The sequence below is a fragment of the Solanum verrucosum genome, unplaced genomic scaffold, assembly GCF_900185275.1.
Source record: "Solanum verrucosum unplaced genomic scaffold, falcon-dt-bn FXZP01000049.1, whole genome shotgun sequence".
NCBI lineage: Eukaryota > Viridiplantae > Streptophyta > Magnoliopsida > Solanales > Solanaceae > Solanum > Solanum verrucosum.
In genome coordinates this window covers 8,085,449-8,106,688 of record NW_026020221.1, presented here as the reverse complement: position 1 = coordinate 8,106,688, position 21,240 = coordinate 8,085,449, and the positions used below count along the sequence as shown (strand labels likewise).

Sequence of the window (21,240 nt, the reverse complement as noted above, 5' to 3'; positions counted from 1 at the left end):
TTGAAATCTTGTGGTGATGTTTGTTGAAATTGTAGTTGTGTTGTGTTGAAGTTCTTGTTGGTTTGGTGTATGTTTCCGGTGGAGTTTTTGAGTTGAATCTATTGCATGTTGAGGGTTTTAATGATTCTAAGTGTTTGGGGCTGGAACCTTTGAGTTTTAGAAGGTTTAGAGTTGGAAAAAGGGAGAAAAGTCGAGTTTTCGGGGAAAAGGGCTGGGGTGTCGCGCCAGCCAGCGCGCCCCAAGAGGGGCTCTGAAGCCCAGCCCTTGGGGCGGCGCGCCAAGCAGAGCGCCAGCAGGTCCCTTCTGAGCTTAGAGGGTTGGCGCTCCGCGCCATGCAGAGCGCCAAGGACACCAAGTTTCCCCATTATTTTCACACTTTCTCATGCATGTTCCTTGGTATTGTACCTATGTTTCATAGTTGTTTTCAACACTCCAAGGTACGTTTAAACATCAAGAACTCGTCCATAACACGTAATCAAACACCTTGAATCCATGATTCCAATTCAAGGAGAGTTAGTTTCCAAGTCAAGTGAAGTTAAGAGTTGAGTCTAGAAGTTAAAGAAGTGAGTCAAGGTAAGTCTTTAAAGTTGTTCAAGAGTCTTTATTGAATGTTTTAACTTCATTTTAAGGCTCAAGTTTCAAGTCAAGTAAAGAGGAAAGAGTCAAGAGTTTCAAGTTGAGTAAAGACTATAGAGTTGAGTTCATTTCTCAAAAGTTATTAGGGATCTATGTATTCCCAAAGAAGTTTCTAAATGTTTTTACATTTGAGTAAGAAAGGAACTATGCTTCCAAGTGAGCCTTTGGGCTAGTTTTCAAGAAAAAGGAACATCGTTTCCAAGTAAGCCTTTGGGCTAAGTTTTGAGTAATTATCTCAACTAAAGAAAGATGTGTTTAAAACACTTATGAGCTAAAGTATTTTTAGGAGTAGTCTTGAGCACCGAATTGGGGACACGAGTTCATATTAACTCAACTCTCCATAAGAACCATGTCGCCAACATGGGATTTAACGGGTCATACTTTTTAGATGATCACGTAAGATTAAGCTAGTGGATCCACTTGGTAAAGTTAGCTTCCTATATCACGGCAAGGTATAGGATGGTCCTTGGGCAACGTGAGGTAAAACGTTATATCATCACTAGGGCTCATAGTGGTGGTTGTCGGTTAAAGAATCTCCCACTAAAGTTATATTACTTTTATACAAGTAAAGTTGAGTTAGTTATCGTTTTATCCTCAACGAACTAAGTTTTTTACACTATTTTACAAGCTTTATATATTGCATGTGTCTTATTGCTTTATATATTGAGTTCAGTTATTCACGAGTTGAACAGAGCCAAGGTAAGAGTTCCTTTGTACTCCTTCCAAGCTTAAGTTGTGGTTTAGCTTTCCAGCTCGCATACTCGTACATTCAATGTACTGATGCCAGTTGGCCTGCATCTTATTGTGATGCAGACACAGGTACCCAGGGCCAGCATCCGGTTCGCCGTTGATCCAGCTGAGTACTTCAGAGTCAGTGGTGAGCCTCTTTACATTCCGGAGGACTCGGTTATTTTGTTCTCTTAGTCTTGTTTTATTAGGATGTTGTGGGGTTTGTCCCAACATCCATCTCAGTATTTTAGAGGCTTCATAGACAGTCAGTCAGTTAGTTTGGAGTCTCTCATCTACGTATCTATGTAAATATTCTATTTTGAGACTTGAGTTGCCTTTTTGGCCAGTTTTATCAGTTAAGTTGTTTTATAACCTTGCATTGCATTGAGTTATTCCGCTGAGTTAAGAAAGCCAGGCTAAGGGTTCGCTTGGGGGCTAGCAATGGTCTTCGAGTGCCGGCCACGTCCAGGGTGTAGGCTCGGGGTGTAACAAAAATATTGGGTCAAACTATGTGAGTTAGCTAGCTCAGATGTATATATAACATTTATACCTTGAGAATTTTATTTTTAATTTTGGAATTGTGAATGATTCTCATTTAATCCTATGTATACTTGCATTGTTGCATGCATTTGTCTATCATTTCTCGATAATCTTACTTTACTTTTGGTGATTTAAGTTAATCATTTTGTTTGTCTAGGGATGGTACAATATAGATTGAAGGTCAATGTCATTTATTAGAGCTTTGAATTGATATATGAAGTACACGTTGTTGGATTCTAAAAGGTGCTAATGAAATATGAAGAGTTGCGACTTTTATGAAAAGTTGCAATGCAACATTTATGAAGAGTTGTGACTTTTATGAAAGGTTGTGACCTTTTCGAAAGATTGTAACTTTTCCAAGGAATTGTGACTTTTCCAATAAGGCACAATAATCATTTGTTGACACTACCCTTTGTTGTCTATAAATAGAGGGATTTCCTCTCATTTTAATACAATAAAAAATCTCAACTCTTCTTCTACACAATTAAATATTCTTGTACTTTGCTCATGTTGAATGGTTCACTGACACCATTGTTTTTGTATCAATACACTGGTGAATAGAATCGTTCTATCCTGAGATGATCTATTCCTTTAAACCTTCGGTACTAAAGGGGAAAAATTTCCTAGAAGGGGACACTGTGCATTCAGTGGGCTCAATTTTTTCCCTTCTGTTTCATTATATTGTTACAAATCTTGGTATGTTTTTTACAATCACTAATTTATGCTTATGTTATTAATTATTGTTTTTGAGTACATGTTTTAAACTTTGTTGTTTATATTTCTATAAAGTTATTGTTATAAGTATTTGTTAGTACATATTAAATAATTCACGTTAATTGAGTATTCACACAAGCTTTCCCTATAGGAATTGTCAAAGGTACTATCATCTCTTGAAGATAAAGTTCAAATATGGTATGCCATTGTAAGGACATAAAGACCTTAAAAACCTTATTGTACCTTGATGTGCAAACTGAACCAAGAAAAGAAGATAAGAATCAATAAACTTTTGACATGACTTCAAGGATGTTGTGCCGGTTGACCTATAAATGAATATGACTAGACTGGAGCCTCTTTTAATCCCAGAGACATAGATAACTACACAATAAATTAATTGCTCTTATTCAATATAAAGTATGGATAAATTCTCAAGTTTACTACAAGTTGTACATTTTTTTCTTGAAGTAGTAGACGTATTTCTCGACACTGCAATTGAAATAGAAGTGTAGTTTCAATTTGAACTTCATAATTCTGGTATGATGATTTATAAAAAGCACCCAAAAACTGAATAGGTTTGTGTAATATTTTTTCCTTAAAAGTATATATAATAAGTGTAATTGTTGTCCAATATGACATATTCTCCCTTTAATTTTCCATTTTAATAATTTCTTATGATACATTTAAATGAGGAACTTTAAAATGATATATGTAAGACAAAAGGTAGGGCAGAACTTTCTACACGTTAAAATAGAATATTTGTTCACTTTTTTTAGCCATTTAAAAATTATTTATCCCTTCACCAATGACTATTTATTTCTTAGAAAATTTATTATCTCGGATTGATGTTCATTTGATTCCCCAAAAATATTAAATAGTAACACTTCTTGGAAGCAAAAGGATAAATTATAAAATCAAATTAAACATGATTGATTGAAGGATAAATGATAAGATGTTATAATTATCATTTTCCTTTACATTATTAATGTTCGTGACTATGCAATCTTGTATGTATGATAATATAGTGTTTTAGTTTTAATGACTGATAGGTTTTAAGTATTAATTTATAAATTCCGTGATATTAAATTTTCGCGCGAGACACGGGTAATTTTACTAGTGTAATATAGAACAAAATGAAATTTGACTAATTCATGATTCAACTAGACTTGCAGCACAACCCTGTGTCTGATTTCACTGCTACATTGAAATGCATTATAATAAACTCTTGAAGTAGTTTTCTGTTTCGTATAATAACAACAAAATGTGATCTCATAAATTTTACATAGTATATGTTTTTTTTTAAAGCAATTTTGGACTTTTATTAATAATCTCTATTCAAATTACATAGAATATGAAAAGCTTCACCATATTAGTTAATGGTTTGAGGAAAAAATGAGGAAAGATAATAAAAGTAGAACTAACAGATGAGGATGAATTGTTACATGCCTATTGAATTTCTGTCATCCAACTATGAAAGCATGACACATTCTTGATATTCATTTGTATAAGATGTTTAATGAGCAAAATTGAATATAAATTTATAATTAGTGGTACTTGTTACTCCTGTAACATCTCGCAAATTGAAATAACTAGGAAGAAGTTAAGAATCAGAAATAGCCATTTTTGGAAAGAATATAAAAATGTGGAAATTTGTTAAGTATGTTAAGTTAATTTTTTGGTCAACTTCAAACGATCATAAATCCTAGATCAGGATTATTTAGGTGTTTTTCCAGTTATCATAGGAAATATCTTGGAAAAATCTTTCCAACGCTGCCAAGTTTGCGCGATTTCGAGTTCGTATGAGTGACATATGCCCATTTGAAGTTCGGTTGTTCAAATAAGAAAAGTCTAAACCGGATTTTAGAAGGGCATTATGGTCTTTTCCTTACCCAATTATTTTATTTAATTTTTTTGGTAATTAGTAGGGGTCTAAACTGATCTTAGTCAGTTTACGCTTTTGGAAAAAGAGTTAGGGTTTGAGAGAAGAGAAAAGAAGAGGAGAAAAAGCAAGAATCGTCAAGATCTTCAAGAATCGCTTGTGGATTTCATCAAGGGGTGATCCCTACGAGGTATGTCAGATCACATAGCGTTGGGTTAGTTCACCCACGCGCCAAACATGTTTAATTCAACGTATTTTTGTCCTAAAAAGATTGAGAATTTGATGTTCTTGAGTTGTATTCTTGAATAAGTTTCGTCCTTGAATTTAGGATGAGATTGAGGAGTGTTTGAGAGTTTAATGTTGATTATTAGAATTGCTTTGAGTTAGATTCTTGTGTATATGTTTTGAGTACCAGAATCTAAAGAGATATTGAGAAAAATAATCAAAATTAATCAAATTAAGGTCAGAAAATGAGTTGAAAAGTTCATCGGGTTTGCCTGGAAAGGGGCTGGCGTGATATTTTGGAAGTAGTATTGAGCACTGATATAGGGGAGAATTCAGACAACTCACAGCCCCCATAAACCATGTAGCCACCATGGGTAGAAAAGGGTTTTACTTTTTAGATGAATCCTTAGTGCATTTTAGCATAGACTAGTGGATCCACTTAGTAGTTCAGGTTCTATACCCTCAGCAAGGTATAGGACGGCCCTGGCAGAGTGAGGCAAAACGTTGTATCATCACAATAGCTCTTACATGATGGTTGTCGGTTAGAGAAACTCCCACAGAAGTAATTGTATTCATATATACATAGTTTAATTGTATTTTTACATACATCTCAGAGTTATGTTCGTATATTTGCATACATACAGAGTATTATTGTATTTCCAAATACACACAGTTGACATACATGTTTTAAACAGTTTTTCTTTATATTGCACTTGTTTTATACTGCTTTATATTGAAATGAGTTTAGTTAAGTTGAGTTGAGTTGAGTCAGTTAAGTTCTTCAGTTCCTTTTAAGCTTATGTCTTGTTTTAGAATTCCCCTCACATACTCGTACATTCAATGTACTGATGCTATTTGGCCTGCATCTTCTTATAATACAGACACAGGTAACCAGGATCAGCATCCAGCGCAACGTTCATTCTAGTTGAGCTCCAGAGTTTGTTGGTGAGCCTCTTTGCTTCTGGTGGATCCCTTTTTATTGCTTTCAGTATTAGTTAGTTCATTAGGATGTCGTGGGTCTTGTCCCGAAATCCATCTTAGTTGTTTAGAGGCTTCATAGATAGATAGTCAGATGTTAGCTCATTCGTCATTAACTTGTTATTGGCTTATGTTCATATTTGAGTTGCCACTTTGGCTAAGTTAAATGTTTATTTCTGAAACATTATTAGTTTAGTTTGAGACAGTTGAGTTATCTTGCATTTGAATCCTTCTCTTAATGCTTAAAGTATTTCGCTGAGTAAGTAAGTCAGGCCAAGGGTTTTCTTGGGGCCAGCAATCGCTCTCGAGTGCCAGTCCCGCCCAGGGTGTAGGCTCGGGGCGTGACAAACTTTGTATCAGAGCACAGAGTTCAAGAGTCCTAGGGATTCTATGAAGTCGTGTCTGTAGAGTCCTAGTTATCAGTGTGAAGCGCACCACATCTATAATTAGGAGGCTGTAACATTTTAGGAACTATCTCACTTTCTTCATACTCATTTCGTACGATAGAGTTCATCTCTATACAGTTTCTTTCTAAATTGTTCTTGCGCGTAACCGATTGTGAGTTGCACTATTTTTTAGAGTGCTTTCATGGGGAGTTTCTTTCCCCGTGAGCTAAGAGAAGCAAAGAGATAGTTGCCGACATGAGGAGCATGATGAGTTTTGTAACATCTCGCACCTAGAAACGACTATAAAGAGTTTAAAATATGAAAATATTGATTTTTGGAAAGAATAAGGAAATCTGGAAATTTGTCTAAGTTAAGAAAGTGAGTTTTGGCCATTTTCAAACGGCCATAACTCCTAGCTCAGGATGAGTTAGGAGCATATATTAATATGGATGGAAAGACCTTAGAGATATCTTTCCAACGCCACTAATTTTGCGCGATTTTGACATCATATGAGTGAGATATGCCTTTCGGAAGTTGGGCTGTTGGATTGAGGAAAGTCCCAATCCGGAGTTAGGGAAGGGCAAAGTAGTCTTTTCTCTAATTTATTTCCTAATTCATTTTTAGGGATTTATTGGGGTAAAAACTTATTTTTTTGGTCAGAATTAGTAAAATTAAATTCACGCTTAGGGTTGGAGAAAAGAGAAAGGAAGAAAGAAAAGGGGAAAAGCCAAGATTTCGCCAAGAACGTCAAGCGTTTGGAGTGGAATTCGTCGGGGGTGATCCCTATTAAGGTATGTGAGATTTTTCGTGTTGGGTTAGTTCACCCACACATTAACTTGTTTCAATTCAGTGATTTGGAGTTGTTTACATGTTAAGAAGTGAAGTTATTGAAGAACAATTGTCAAAATTCTTGTTGGTTGAGTTGTTAATGCTTAGGGGTTGATTTGATTCAGGTTTCTGGGTTATTTTTTGAGTTAGATTGGTTGTATATTGAGGGTACAACTGATACTAAGTGTTTAGGGAAGGAACCATGGGAGTATAGAGAGTTTTAGAGATGAAAAATGAGAGAGAAAAGTCAGAGGTTTTCTGGGCAAGGCTTGGGGAGCCGCGCCTGCCAGAGCGCCAGAAAAGTTCCTCTGAACTTTGGCCTCTGGCATGTCGCGCCAGCTAGTACGCCACAGAAACTTCTCTGAAATTTGAGGGTTGGTGCCCCGCGTCTCTCAGAGCGCCAGGGATGCCAGTTCTCCCCATTCTTTCCCCACCTTCTCGTACTTATTCCTAAGTGATGTACCTATGTTTCCTAGTTGATTCTAACCCTCTAAGGTACATATAAACATCATGAAATCATTGATAAACATGAGATCATGAACCTTGAATCCATAATCCAATTCAAGGAAAGTTAAGATTAAAGTCAAGAGAAGTAAGAGTCAAGTCAAGATAAGTTCTTAGAGTTTTTTTCCAAAAGTCTTTTCCAAATGTTTTAACTTTGTTTTAACACTTAAAGTTCAAGTTGAGTAAAGAGTATAGAGTAAAGATTGAATTTCATTTCTTCAAAAGTATTGGGGGACTAAGTATTCCCAAAGAGTTTATAAATGTTTTCACATTTAAATAAGAACGGAAATTGAGATTTCCAAAGGGCCTTCGGGCTAGTTTTTAGAAAAGAGTAAAGCTTTCTAAATGAAGCAAGAAGGGAAACTAAGATTTCCAAGATAGCCTTTGACCTAAGTTTTTGAGCACTAATCTCAAATAACAGAATAAGTATGTTTTTAAAACATAAGAGCCAGTATATTTTGGGAGTAGTATTAAGGACCGAATTGGGGACGAGCATGAGTTCAGATAACTCACGTCACCATATAACTATGTAGCCACCATGGGTAGAAAAGGGTCATACTTTTTAGATGAATCCTTTTCACAATAGACTAGTGGATCCATTAGGCAGTTCAGGTTCTATACCTTTGGCCGGGTATAGGATGCACTGGCAGTGTGAGGTAGATCGTTGTATCATCACTATAGCTCTTATGTGATGGTTGTTGGTTAGAGAAACTCCCACAAAAGTTAATGTATTTTTATATACATTAGTTTATTGAATTTTTACATACATCTCAGAGTCATTTGTGTCTTTGCATACGCACAGAGTTAATATAATGTTTTTAAACAGCTTTTCTTTATATTTCACTTGTTTTAAATTGATTTATAGTGAAACGAGTTCAGTCAGCTTGAGTTGAGTTGAGCCAAGTAAGTTCTTCAGTGTCTTTCAGATTCTTTCATGCCAATGTTGTTTTAGCATTCTATAACACCCCGAAAATTCTATGACTTAAGTTAGAGCCTCATCTTATGAATAGTGACTTAAAAATAGTTAAGATGATGTTTATAAACCTAAACTAATGTAATTGACTTGGTTTGGAAGAGTAAAAGTCTAAACGTCAAGAAACGACCATGACGTCCGGAAACTAGAGAAGAATGTGTTCTAGTGTGTCCTTAGGTTTTGGGAAGGTTTGGGAGTGTCGTATGATGGTATAATCTGGTGAAAAGGTTTAAAATAGGTAAATATATGTTCCTGGGGTCAAAACCTTCGAATACGACTCCCCGGGGCCACCCTAAGGGGCCCCGAGGAGAACCTCAACCTTAGCCAAGCAAACTGCCAAGGCAGCTTGCAAATTGCACTTAGAGGGAATAGAGGAGCCTCGCGCACTTGCTCCCCCAAGGAGCAAAAATTCAGTTCGCGAAGCGGTCATGTCGCGGACTCTACTGTCTCGAAATTTAATTCCAAATATCTTCAGGGAACAGCTCCGCATCGCGGACTTGTTCCGCGACGAAAATGCAGAAATTCAGAAATCTATTTTTACTTCATTAAAGAGTCCATTTAAGTTAGGGGTATTTAGGGTACTTTAGGGGATGTGTATATAATGATTTTTAAGTCAATTTACCTCACTTTTATCACTCAAACACAAAACCCCAAAGATCTAAACCTAAAGTTCCTCCTTCTCTCTACTCTCTCTTCTCAAGAACTCCATTGAAGAAGATTGGAGCTTCAAGAAGAAGACCAACTCTCCAAGGTTTCAACTCGGATTTTCGTGGTTAATTCGTCAATAAGGTATGGTTGCTTATCACTCTTGGGATTCTTTTCCCCAAGAGGCCCCCTTCAATATGAATTTCAAAATCTCCAATTTCTAGGTTTCAATCCAAAAACGTGGGTCTTCTTTCTAAAGTGAAATTGATGTTATAAACTGACTTTGATTGATGTTATATGAACTATTATGGATTAATTTATGTTGTATTGGAGGTTTCTTGAAGAATTCCCCATGAGACCCATGTTTCTCCTTCTTTTCCTAATTCTAACCCTAGTTTGTGTTGGATATTGATTGAAGGCTATGAATTGAATGTGATTTTATGTAATTCATGTTTGTATGATGATTCTACTCTAGGTTATGTATAACTTCTATGAAATTAGGGTTGAGTCTTTGAATGAAGCCTTGAAGGCTATGAAGGGAATATGTCAATTGCTTATATTGATGTTGATTATGTTATTACTTCATGAATTACCTTGTATTATGTATTGGTTATGGATTTCTTGGTAATTGAAGTATAGATGTCCCACGAAGGGCAAGAGGGTATGAAGGCTGGTTCTTCTTTGAACTCAAGTATGAAAGGTGAATTACTTAGATTGTAATGATGTTATACCTAATGTGTTATTGTGGTGTTGATGACCTAGTTTCCTCATCCTTAACCCTCTACACTTGAATTAGCTATGAAGTATGTATGTATATTATGGTATGATTGCTATATGATTGAAAGGTAGTTCTCATGATTATAGTGTAATGTAAAGTGAAAGGTTTACTCACTTGCTAAGTGTCTCTAAAGTGAAAGGATTCTTACTCACTTATGAACACATATGAGCTATTATGGTAAGATGTCTACATAAGAGTCTAGTAAAGGATAATGGGAACTTATGTGATGACTAAAGATAATTACTAAAGGGAATTAGATGCTTAGCACCTAAAGGGCATGTAAATGAGATGGGGGTCTCACATTTAGTAAGTCCGGCTCCTCACATGGGTTTCCTCACGTTTAGCAAGTACGGATTACCTACGGTATGTGTTGTCTCATGAGATGGAAACCCCCACATTTAGTAAGTTAGGGTTTCTAGAAGCAATCTCCTTAACCCTTAACTATGTGCCCACATAGGACTCTAGCTTAGTGGATCCACCTAGATAGCTATGTATGAATGGTTACACCTTAGGCAAGTGTTAACCCTCTTTTTTCGGTATGGGAGTAGAACACCGGATTCCATGTAGCTCTCATGGTCTATGTCGGTTATTGCAATATTTCCCTAATGTAAAAGTAAATGAAGGTATGAAAGGTGTGAACTCTTACTAGGGCTTTCTTAAGGGTTTCTACATAGTGTAAGGGAGGGTATGGGACTTCTCTTGCACATTGCACTTGTGGGATCCTAAGAGATGGTTATAGTAGTGTTCTCTTATGATTATGATTATTATGACTTATGTATGTTGAAGCTATGTTATGTATGATCATTATGAATGTGGTAAGTTATGATGAAATATGATCTTATGAATGTATGCATGAAGTAGATTGTTGAATGTGATACTTGGCTTTAAATAGGGTTATGGGGTTCTATTCTTTGCATTGCACTAGTATTGCTTGGGTTGTCTACATGTTGGGATGATATTATGTTGGTTTGGACTATGATACTTAATTTGTGTGCATATTGGATTTACTTGGCAAAAATCATGTTTTGAATAAAATGTCCTTTTATGCATGTTTCAATGGTTCTTATGCATAGTAGCCATACTTAGTACGTGTGTTGTACTAACCCATATTTTCTCCCTTTTCCCAAACATTTAGGTTCGGGCCGTTGAGGATTCAAGCTTACTTCTCAAGACACTTGGAGTTGCTTCCCCAAGTTGGTGAGTCCTCAAGTCCGAGGACAAGGCCCTATGATCTAGCTTCTATATTTAGTTCTTTGCTTATGTTGAAAGACATTGTTGTACTTCCTATTTGCAAGACTTCTTATTTATGTAAGGGCTAAGTCCCATTTTCGATACTTCTATGTCTAGATGGTGCATTGTGACGAAGTTAGATTCTATTTTTCATATATGAAGTGAAGTTGAACTTCCAAAGTAAAAGTTTTAAATTTTCCGTGATTCTATTCTATGATACATGTTATGATGAATGCTAAGGGCTTGTATAAGACCTCTTCGAGGTCGAATACACCGGTAACGACTAGGGGGTGGTCTCGGGTCGTTACACATTCCAAATCGCATACTCATACATTCAATGTACTGATGCCAGTTGGTCTGCATCGTCTTATGATGCAGACACAGGTAACTAGGATCGACATTTTGGTGCATCGTTGATCTAGTTGAGCAACTCAGAGTCAGTGATGAGCCTCTTTGTATTCCAGAGGACTCTTTTATTCGCTTTCAGTCGTTCATTTATTAGGATGTTATCGGGTTTGTCCCAACATCCATCTCAGTATTTTAGAGGCTTCATAGACAGTCATATAGTTATTAGTGCAGATGTCTTTATTTATCCTTCAGATGTTGTTTAATGACTTAAGTGCCATTTAGGCCAGTTTATTACTCTTTATGTTGTTATTTGAGAATGTTTATTTGAGTTAAGTCTTCGGCTGAGTTAAGTATGCCAAGCCAAGGGTTTGTTTGGGGCCAACAATGGTCCAGTCCCACCCAGGGTGTAGGCTCGGGGTATGACAAGTTTATTTGTTGTTGGGTTGCCTCGTCTGTCAAATAAGTAAAGTAAGGCAGCCATGCTAATAGATGACATGGTCTTAGCAAGGTTGATGATCCATGTGCAACAAGTTGAGGAAGATAAGCTGAGGGATAGAGAAGAGTTTAAGAACAAGAGAGTTAAGACATTAGAGAATGAATCCGGGTAGCAAAAGAGTAATGTGAAACGGTCTTCTTTCCAACATAAGCAGAAGGGACCTTCTCCATCATCTGCTAGTGCACCTGCACCAAAGAATAAAAGTGAGTACAATAGTCAGAATTTCAGAGTCAAACCTGCCTATTCTCAGGGTAGTATGGCTCAAGGGGGTAGCAAGCCTCATGCATGTGCTAAGTGTGGAAGGAACCACTCAGGAACATGTCGTGATAGCTCCACTGGTTGCTTTAAGTGTGGATAAGAGGGTCACTTCATGCGAGAGTGTCCAAAGAACAAGCAGGGTAGTGGTAATGGGGGTAATAGAGCCCAGTCTTCTTCAGTTAATCCAATAGACAGAGCTGCACCTAAAGGGGCTACTTCTGGTATTGGCGGAAGAGCAAACCGCCTATATGCTATCAATAGTCACCAAGAGCAAGAGGATTCGCAGATGTTGTCACTGGTATGATCCAAGTCTTTAACTTTACTATTTATTCTTTTCTAGATCCAGGAGTGAGTTTATCCTTTGTAACTCCGTATGTTGCGATGATTTTTTATGTTATTCCTGAGCAACTTAGTGAACCCTTCAGTGTTTCTACACCTGTTGGTGAGTCCATTCTAGCAGAGAGAGTCTATCGTGATTGTCCCATTTTCATCAATCACAAGAGTACCGTGGCTGATTTAATTGAGTTAGACATGGTAGATTTTGATGTCATTTGTGGTATGGACTGGCTTCATGCCTGTTATGCCTCAGTTGATTGTAGAACTCGAGTTGTCAAGTTTCAGTTTCCAAATGATCCAGTCTTAGAGTGGAAAAGCAGTTCAGCAGTGCCTAAGGGTCATTTTATTTTATACTTTTAAGGCAAGGAAGTTAGTTTCTAAGGGGTGTGTCTATCACTTAGTCTGAGTTAATGACTCTAGTGTTGAGATACCTCTTATTCAGTCAGTTTCAATAGTAAAAGAGTTTCCAGAAGTCTTTCCTGATGATCTTCTCGGAGTCCTTCCTGAGAGAGATAGACTTCGGTATAGATGTTCTTCCAGATACTCGTCCTATATCTATTCCGACATATAGAATGGCACCAGCAGAGTTAAAAAAGCTTAAAGAATAGTTGAAAGAGCTCCTTGATAAGGGCTTTATTCGACCAAGTGTCTCACCTTAGGGCACTCCAGTCTTATTTGTGAGGAAGAATGATGGTTCCCTTAGGATGTGTATAGATTACGATCAGTTGAACAAGGTTACCATCAACAACAAATATCCTCTCCCCAGGATTGATGATATTTTCGACCAACTTCAGGGTGCCACCTCTTTTCTAAGATAGACCTCAGATCTGGCTACCATCAGTTAAAAGTAAGGGAATGTGGTATTCCAAAGACAGCTTTCAGAACACATTATGGTCATTATGAGTTTCTGGTCATGTCCTTCGGTTTGACCAATGTGCCTGCAGCATTCATGGACCTTATGAATAGAGTATTCACACCTTATTTAGATATGTTTGTTATCATTTTCATTGATGACATACTAATCTATTCATGCTACGTATCTCAGATTAGTTCTCCAGACTCTAAAAGATAGAGATTTATATGCTAAGTTCTTGAAATGTGAGTTTTGGCTTGAGTCTGTGGCATTCTTAGGCCACATTGTGTCTGGAGAGGGAATTAAAGTTGATACCCTAAAAATAGAGGCAGTGCAGAATTGGCCTAGACCCACATCTCCAATCAATATTCGGTGTTTATTGGGTTTGGCTGGCTATTATAGAAGGTTCGTAAAGGGGTTCTCATCTATTTCATCCCCTTTGACCAAGTTAACTCAAAAGACAAGGAAATTTCAATGGTCTGAAGCTTGTGAGAAAAGCTTTCAGGAATTGAAAAAACGGTTGACTACTGCCCAGTATTGACCTTACCAGAAGGTACTCAAGGTTTTGTGGTATATTGTGATGTGTCTAGAGTTAGTTTGGGTTGTGTGTTGATGCAGAATGGCAAGGTTATAGCTTATGCCTCCAGACAGATGAAAGTTCATGAGAAGAATTACCCAACCCATGATCTAGAGTTGGCTGATGTAGTGTTTGCTTTGAAAATATGGCGTCATTATTTGTATGGTGCTCATGTTGATGTATTCACTGATCACAAGAGTCTTCAGTATGTGTTTAGTCAGAAAGAGCTTAATCTCAAACAAATGAGGTGGTTAGAATTACTCAAGGATTATGACATGAGTATTCTTTATCACCCAGGTAAGGCTAATGTTGTTATTGATGCCTTGAGCAGGCTGTCTATAGGTAGTACCGCCCATGTTGAGGAAGAAAAGAGAGAGTTAGCGAAAGATGTGCATAGACTTGCACGCTTGGGAGTCCGACTAATGGATTCCACAGAAGGAGGAGTAGGGGTGATGAATGTGCCTGAATCATCATTAGTGTCAGAAGTGAAAGAGAAGCAAGACCAAGATCTTATTTTGCTTGAATTGAAGGCAAATGTTCATAAGCAAAAAGTAATTGCTTCTGAACAAGGGGGAGATGGTGCATTTAGGTATCAAGGTAGATTGTGTGAACCAAGGGTGGATGAACTTCAAAAGAGGATCATGGAGGAATCTCATATCTCCAGATACTCTATTCATCCGGGTTTCACAAAGATGTATCGTGATTTGAGAGAAGTTTATTGGTGGAGTAGTATGAAGAAGGGCATTGCAGAGTTTGTGGCCAAGTGTCCAAATTGCTAACAAGTTAAAGTAGACCACCAAAGGCCACGCGGTATGGCTCAGAATATAGAAATTACGGAATGGAAGTGGGAGATGATTAATAGGGATTTCATCACAGGTTTACCAATGTTTTGCAGACAACACGATTTTATTTGGGTGATTGTTGATAAAATGATAAAATCAACCCACTTTTTACCCGTAAACACTACCCATACAGCAGAGGATTATGACAAGTTGTATCTTCAAGAGGTAGTTAGACTTCATGGGGTGCCAACTTCGATTATTTCAGATAGAGGTGCACAATTTACTAGACAGTTCTGGAAATCTTTTCAGAAAGGCTTGGGTTCAAAGGTGAACATAAGTATTGCTTCTCATCCTCAGACAGATGGTCAAGAAGAGCACACTATTCAGACCTTAGGGAATATGTTGAGGGCTTGTGTTATTGATTTCAAAGGTAATTGGGATGATCACCTACCTCTTATTGAGTTTGCTTACAACAATAGTTACCACTTTAGCATCCAAATGACTCCTTATGAAGCTCTTTATGGGAGAAGATGCAGATCTCATATTGGATGGTTTGAAGTTGGTGAAGTAGGGTTTATAGGACCAGACTTAGTTCATCAAGCTATGGATAAATTGAAAGTCATTCAAGAGAGGTTGATAACAGCGTTGAGTCGTCAGAAATCCTACACTGATGTTAGCTGAAGAGAGTTAGAGTTTGAAGTAGATGATTGGGTGTATTTAAAAGTTTCACCCATGAAGGGTGTTATGAGATTTGGTAAGAAGGGGAAGCTTAGTCCCTGGTGCATTGGCCCTTACAGAATATCTAAGAGGGTCGGTAATGTAGCTTATGAGTTAGAGCTACCATAAGAGTTAGCAACGGTTCATCCGGTATTTCACATCTCCATGTTGAAGAAGTGCATGGGAGATCTTTCTCTTATCATACCAACTGAAGATATTGGGATCAAGGATAGCTTATCTTATGAGGAGATTCTTGTTCAGATTCTAGATCGCCAAGTTCGCAAGTTGAGGACAAAAGAGGTAGCATCAACAATGTTCTTTCGAGGAACCAATTTGTTGAGGAAGCTACTTGGGAGGCTAAGGAAGATATGAAGAAGAGATATCCACATCTCTTTGAAACCGGAGAAACTCCAGACCAAGGTACTAATTCTCTTTTTAGTACTCTATAATTTGTATACTTGATGTGTTAGATTTGCTTGTTGGGTATTTGAACTGAATGATTCATATTACACCCTTAGCCTAGTAAGAGTAATCTCATTCGAGGATGAATATTTCCAAGGGGGAGATATTGTAACATCTCGCAAATTGAAATAACTAGGAAGAAGTTAAGAATCGGAAATAGCCATTTTTGGAAAGAATATAAGAATCTGGAAATTTGTTAAGAATGTTAAGTTGAGTTTTTAGTCAACTTCAAACGACCATAACTCCAAGCTCAGGATGATTTAGGTGTGTTTCCAGATATAGTAGGAAATATCTTGGAATAATCTTTCCAACGCCGCCGAGTTTGCGCGATTCCGAGTTCGTATGAGTGAGATATGCCCATTTGAAGTTCGGTTGTTCAAATAAGAAAAGTCAACCGGATTTTAGAACGGCATTATGGTCTTTTACTTACCCAATTATTTTATTTCGTTTTTTTGGTAATTACTTGGGGTCTAAACTGTTCTTAGTCAGTTTACGCTTTTGGAAAAAGAGTTAGGGTTTGAGAGAAGAGAAAAGAAGAGGAGAAGAAGCAAGAATCGTCAAGATCTTCAAGAATCGCTTGTGGATTTCATCAAGGGGTGATCCCTACGAGGTATGTGAGATCACATAGTGTTGGGTTAGTTCACCCATGCACCAAACATGTTTAATTCAACATATTTTCATCCTAAAAAGATTGAGAATTTGATGTTCTTGAGTTGTATTCTTGAATAAGTTTCGTTCTTGAATTTAGGATGAGATTGAGGAGTTCTTGAGAGTTTAATGTTGATTATTAGAGTTGCTTTGAGTTAGATTCTTGGGTATATATTTTGAGTACCAGAATCTAAAGAGGTATTGAGAAAAATAATCGAAATTAATCGAATTAAGGTCAGAAAATAAGTTGAAAAGTTCGTCGGGTTTGCCTGGAAAGAGGCTGGCGCGACGCGCCCCCATAGCGCCAAAGGGGCTGGGGCGGCGCGCCTGCAGTGCGCCCGAAATGAGCCCCAGTAACCTGGGGATGGCACGGTGCACCAGGGACGCGCCTGGATCGTCTATCTCTACCCGTTTTTCATTGTTTAGCCCATTTAAGTCCTCTTAAAGTGTGCTAACACTTCCCGTTGATTCTAACTACTCTAAATGACTTCTAAACACCTATAAATCATCCAGAAACATGAATCATAACCTTGAATCCATAAATTCAAATTCAAGGAAAGTTAAGAGCCAAGTCTAGGAAGTTCTTAGAGTCTTTTCAAGAAGTCTTTTGCAAATGCTTTTAACTTTGTTTTAAGACTTAAAGTTCAAGTCGAGTAAAGAGTAAAGAGTTAAGAATGAAGTTCATTTCTTCAAAGAGTATATGGGGACTATGTATTCCCAAAGAATTTAAAATGTTTTCACACTTAAACAAGTAAGGAAACCTTGATTTCCAAAGAGCCTTTGAGCTAGTTTTCAGAAAAGAGTAAATGCTTTCACAATTAAGCAAGAGAGGAAACTTTGATTTCCAAGATAGTCTTTGAGCTAAATTTTTGAGCAATTATCCCAAATCACAGAAAGAAGTATGTTTTTAAACATAAGAGCTAGTATCATATTTTGGGAGTAGTGTTGAGCACCAATATCGGGGAGAGTTCAGACAACTCACAGCCCTCATAAACCATGTAGCCACCATGGGTAGAAAAGGGTCTTACTTTTAGATGATTCCTTAGTGCTTTTTAGCATAGACTAGTGGAACCACTTAGTAGTTCAGGTTCTATACCCTCAGCAAAGTATAGGACAGTCCTGGCAGCGTGAGGCAAAACGTTATATCATCACAATAGCTCTTACGTGATGGTTGTCGGTTAGAGAAACTCCCACAGAAGTAATTGTATTCTTATATACACAGTTTAATTGTATTTTTACATACATCTCAGAGTTATATTTGTATCTTTGCATACATATAGAGTATTATTGTATTTCCAAATATACAGAGTTGACATACATGTTTTAAATAGATTTTCTTTATATTGCATTTGTTTTATACTACTTTATATTGAAATGAGTTCAATTAAGTTGAGTTGAGTTGAGCCAGGTAAGTTCTTCAGTTCCTTTCAAGCTTATGTCTTGTTTTAGAATTCCCCTCGCATACTCGTACATTCAATGTACTGATGCTATTTGGCCTGCATCTTCTTATGATGCAGACGCAAGTAACCAGGATCAGCATCCAGCTCATCGTTGATTCTAGTTGAGCTCCAGAGTTTGTTGGTGAGCCTCTTTGCTTCCGGAGGATCCCTTTTTATTGCTTTCAGTATTAGTTGGTTCATTAGGATGTCGTGAGTCTTGTCCCGACATCCATCTCAGTTGTTAAGAGTCTTCATAGATAGACAGTCAGATGTTAGTTCATTCGTCATTATCTTGTTATTGGCTTATGTTCATATTTGAGTTGCTACTTTGGCTAAGTTAAATGTTTATTTCTAAAACATTATTAGTTTAGTTTGAGACAGTTGAGTTATCTTGCATTTGAATCCTTTTCTTAATCCTTAAAGTCTTCCAATGAGTAAGTAAGCCAAGCCAAGGGCTCACTTGGGGCCAGCAATGATTCTCGATTGCCAGTCTCGCCAAGGGTGTAGGCTCGGGGCGTGACAACTTCATTTGTCCAACAATGGTTGTCCACTATTGACTTAGTACACCCCTTAAGAAACAATAAATAATAGGGGTAATATTATTATTGTATCATTTGACTTTATTAAATTTAATATTTTGAAAAATGTGTTAAGATGATAAATAGTATTTAATAGCAAGGGTAAATAAATACAAAATGTAAATTATCTCATTATTTTCTATATTGGACAAGTATTGTTGGACAATTATTTTTAGTATAGTGGACAACTATTGTTGGACGAAGGGAGTACTAAATGGTGAAAAACAAAAGGTTTGACAACATTTAACAATTATTTAATATTTAATAGAATTTCATTAAGTTACATAACTATTAATTTATCTTTAATTAAATTGTCTATATTCATCAGAAATGTGAGAAGTTTTGCATGTTATTAACAAATATCATTCTTATTATTAGGGTAAACTAAATGCATGCTCGAAAGCAATATGTTAGAGGAAAACTTCAACTTGCAATAAAATGATTTTATTCAAAAGTTAACCAATAAATAAACCATATTCTTTTTCTTTTTTTTTACATATTAATCATGTGTGTTATTAACTGGTCACTTTATGACTCTTTAACTTGCAATTAAGTTAGGAGATGAAAAGATTGTGAAAATATTTTTATTAATTAATATTTAACTTATTCGATAGTTCATAATATTTTGAATTAGAACAAGGGTAAAATATTTCAACTTTTTAATTTATGGCTTCCCAGTTTAGTATAATATAATCTTGTTATGCGTATTGTCACATATTTTAATGTTTTCATATTATGAGTCTATTTGTCACGTGTATTATCATATTATTTAATGGTTTTGTATTACAAGTCTATTTGTCATCAATAGTTTTACTTTAATTTAATATTTCATATTATGTGAATCTTTTACTAGATTTATATAGATATTGTTATATCGGGAGGAGATCCTTGAAACAACATAAACTTATCTATGTGTGACCTATATGTCACTGGTTTGAGCCATAGAAGAAGTCACTAATGTTTGAACTAGGGTAGGCTATTTACATCACTCGTCAGGCCTTTCCCTGGACCCCGTTAAAACGGAATGCCATTCCTTAAAGACTTTTCTTATGGGAGACTAAAAATCAAGACCACTATATTTGGGGGACACCTTGTGAAATTTTTGAAATTCGATGACATAGTTGAGCCTTTTCTCTTAATAAATGACCTTCTTTAGAAAAAAAAGTTCTTACACGTTTACGTACCTTTCAGGCAACAGTCTAAAGATCCCTTTCTGACTACGATCTAAATTTATGTAAGTAATTACAAACATCAAACAATAGCCTATTATGGCATATATAATGTTGAGAAATATATGAGCAGACATTATAGCCAATCTAATATTATCCGGAAGGATAATTCCTCGAGGGTTATATTTTGGACAAATATTTTGGACAAAGTTCACATAAGGACAAAATGTAAATGGTAATCTATTTGCTTAAATCAGCCAAATAAATAAGAAAAAAAGTGACATAAATAGCTATTTATCAAAATAATGATCTGCAAATATATATACTCTCGTCAGTTTCATGCCATCAAACACTTAAGAAGAAGCCTGCAAAGTTAACAACACATCACGGGTAAAGACTCAAGAGATAATAGAGATAGGCCCTCCCCTGATATTTGATCCGAATACCGTGAGGCACATCAGGAAAAATATTACCCCGGAAGAACTCACTTTCGAAAAGATGCGGATTCCATTTTCTGCGACATTTATGTACATTCTGTTGGGAAAAATACTACAATATTGATATTAGATTGAAATTATAAAGTAATAAATAATTTATCACAAACATTGTGTTGTGGCAAGCCACTACCTTGAAAGCGATTTCGGCTCGACTCCGGTGCAAATTGTTGTAGCCGGTCGCTCCCCAAGGTTCCACAGTTACTCTCAAACACGTGCACTCGTGGCTGAAAGTTTGGAGATTTCTCAAAACCAATTGCCCAAAAATATTCTAAGAATAAGAAGAAAGGAGGAAAAGGTTTTTTCTCTTCTTTTTGTTTATGTTGGTAGTGTTGTCTCTTATGCTCACCAAAGCCTCTTCTTATATAGGATTTGCAAGAAAAGGAGTTGCAAGTAGGAGAGTTTAATTTTAGAAATGTATTGTCAAGGTTAATGGCATTAAAGGCCATTACATTACTTTTGTTTGGAACGGATGTATCTTAACCTTTGAAACGTATTTTGCATTTGTCTCTTTGCATTACATTTATTTAATAAAGTTGAAATAATTAACTCAACACATTCTTCCATACTGGAATTTGGAGCAGGAAAGAAGTTTGGTGAATGGGAACGGGGTGTGCGTTGACTTGTCAGATATAATAGAGAAGAATGACACTAAGAAGTATGAAGATAAAAATTTTACTTTTAGGAAGTTGAGTAATGATGATTATTCTCTATCCATCGTGAAATTGATCAAGAATCGCGGATTGGGTGTTGGTGACGAAATTGGCTATATTGGAATCCTGATTTATCAAAGTTAATATTTTCAAATTATTTTCTATGGTTTGTGATTCATGAATTAGGCCTGTATTTTTTCATTTGTACTTGTAGATTGAATATCTGGAATCTCAATTTTTTGTATGCTTTTCTAAACTTGTATTTTCAAGAAAAAATTGGCTGACAGTTGTGTAATGATTCAAGAATTAGGACCAAAAAAGTTACTTGACCATGTAAAAATGTCTACATCGTCGATGGATATTAGTTAAACTCTCAATTGTCCAC

At 36.4% G+C, this 21,240-nt stretch overlaps 1 protein-coding gene across 1 annotated transcript in view; it reads right to left on the bottom strand.

Moving 5' to 3' along the window:
• The window catches only part of LOC125831700 (beclin-1-like protein), a 170,267-nt gene that overhangs the window by 90,163 nt on the left and 58,864 nt on the right, over nt 1-21,240 (bottom strand). The window lies entirely within an intron of this gene.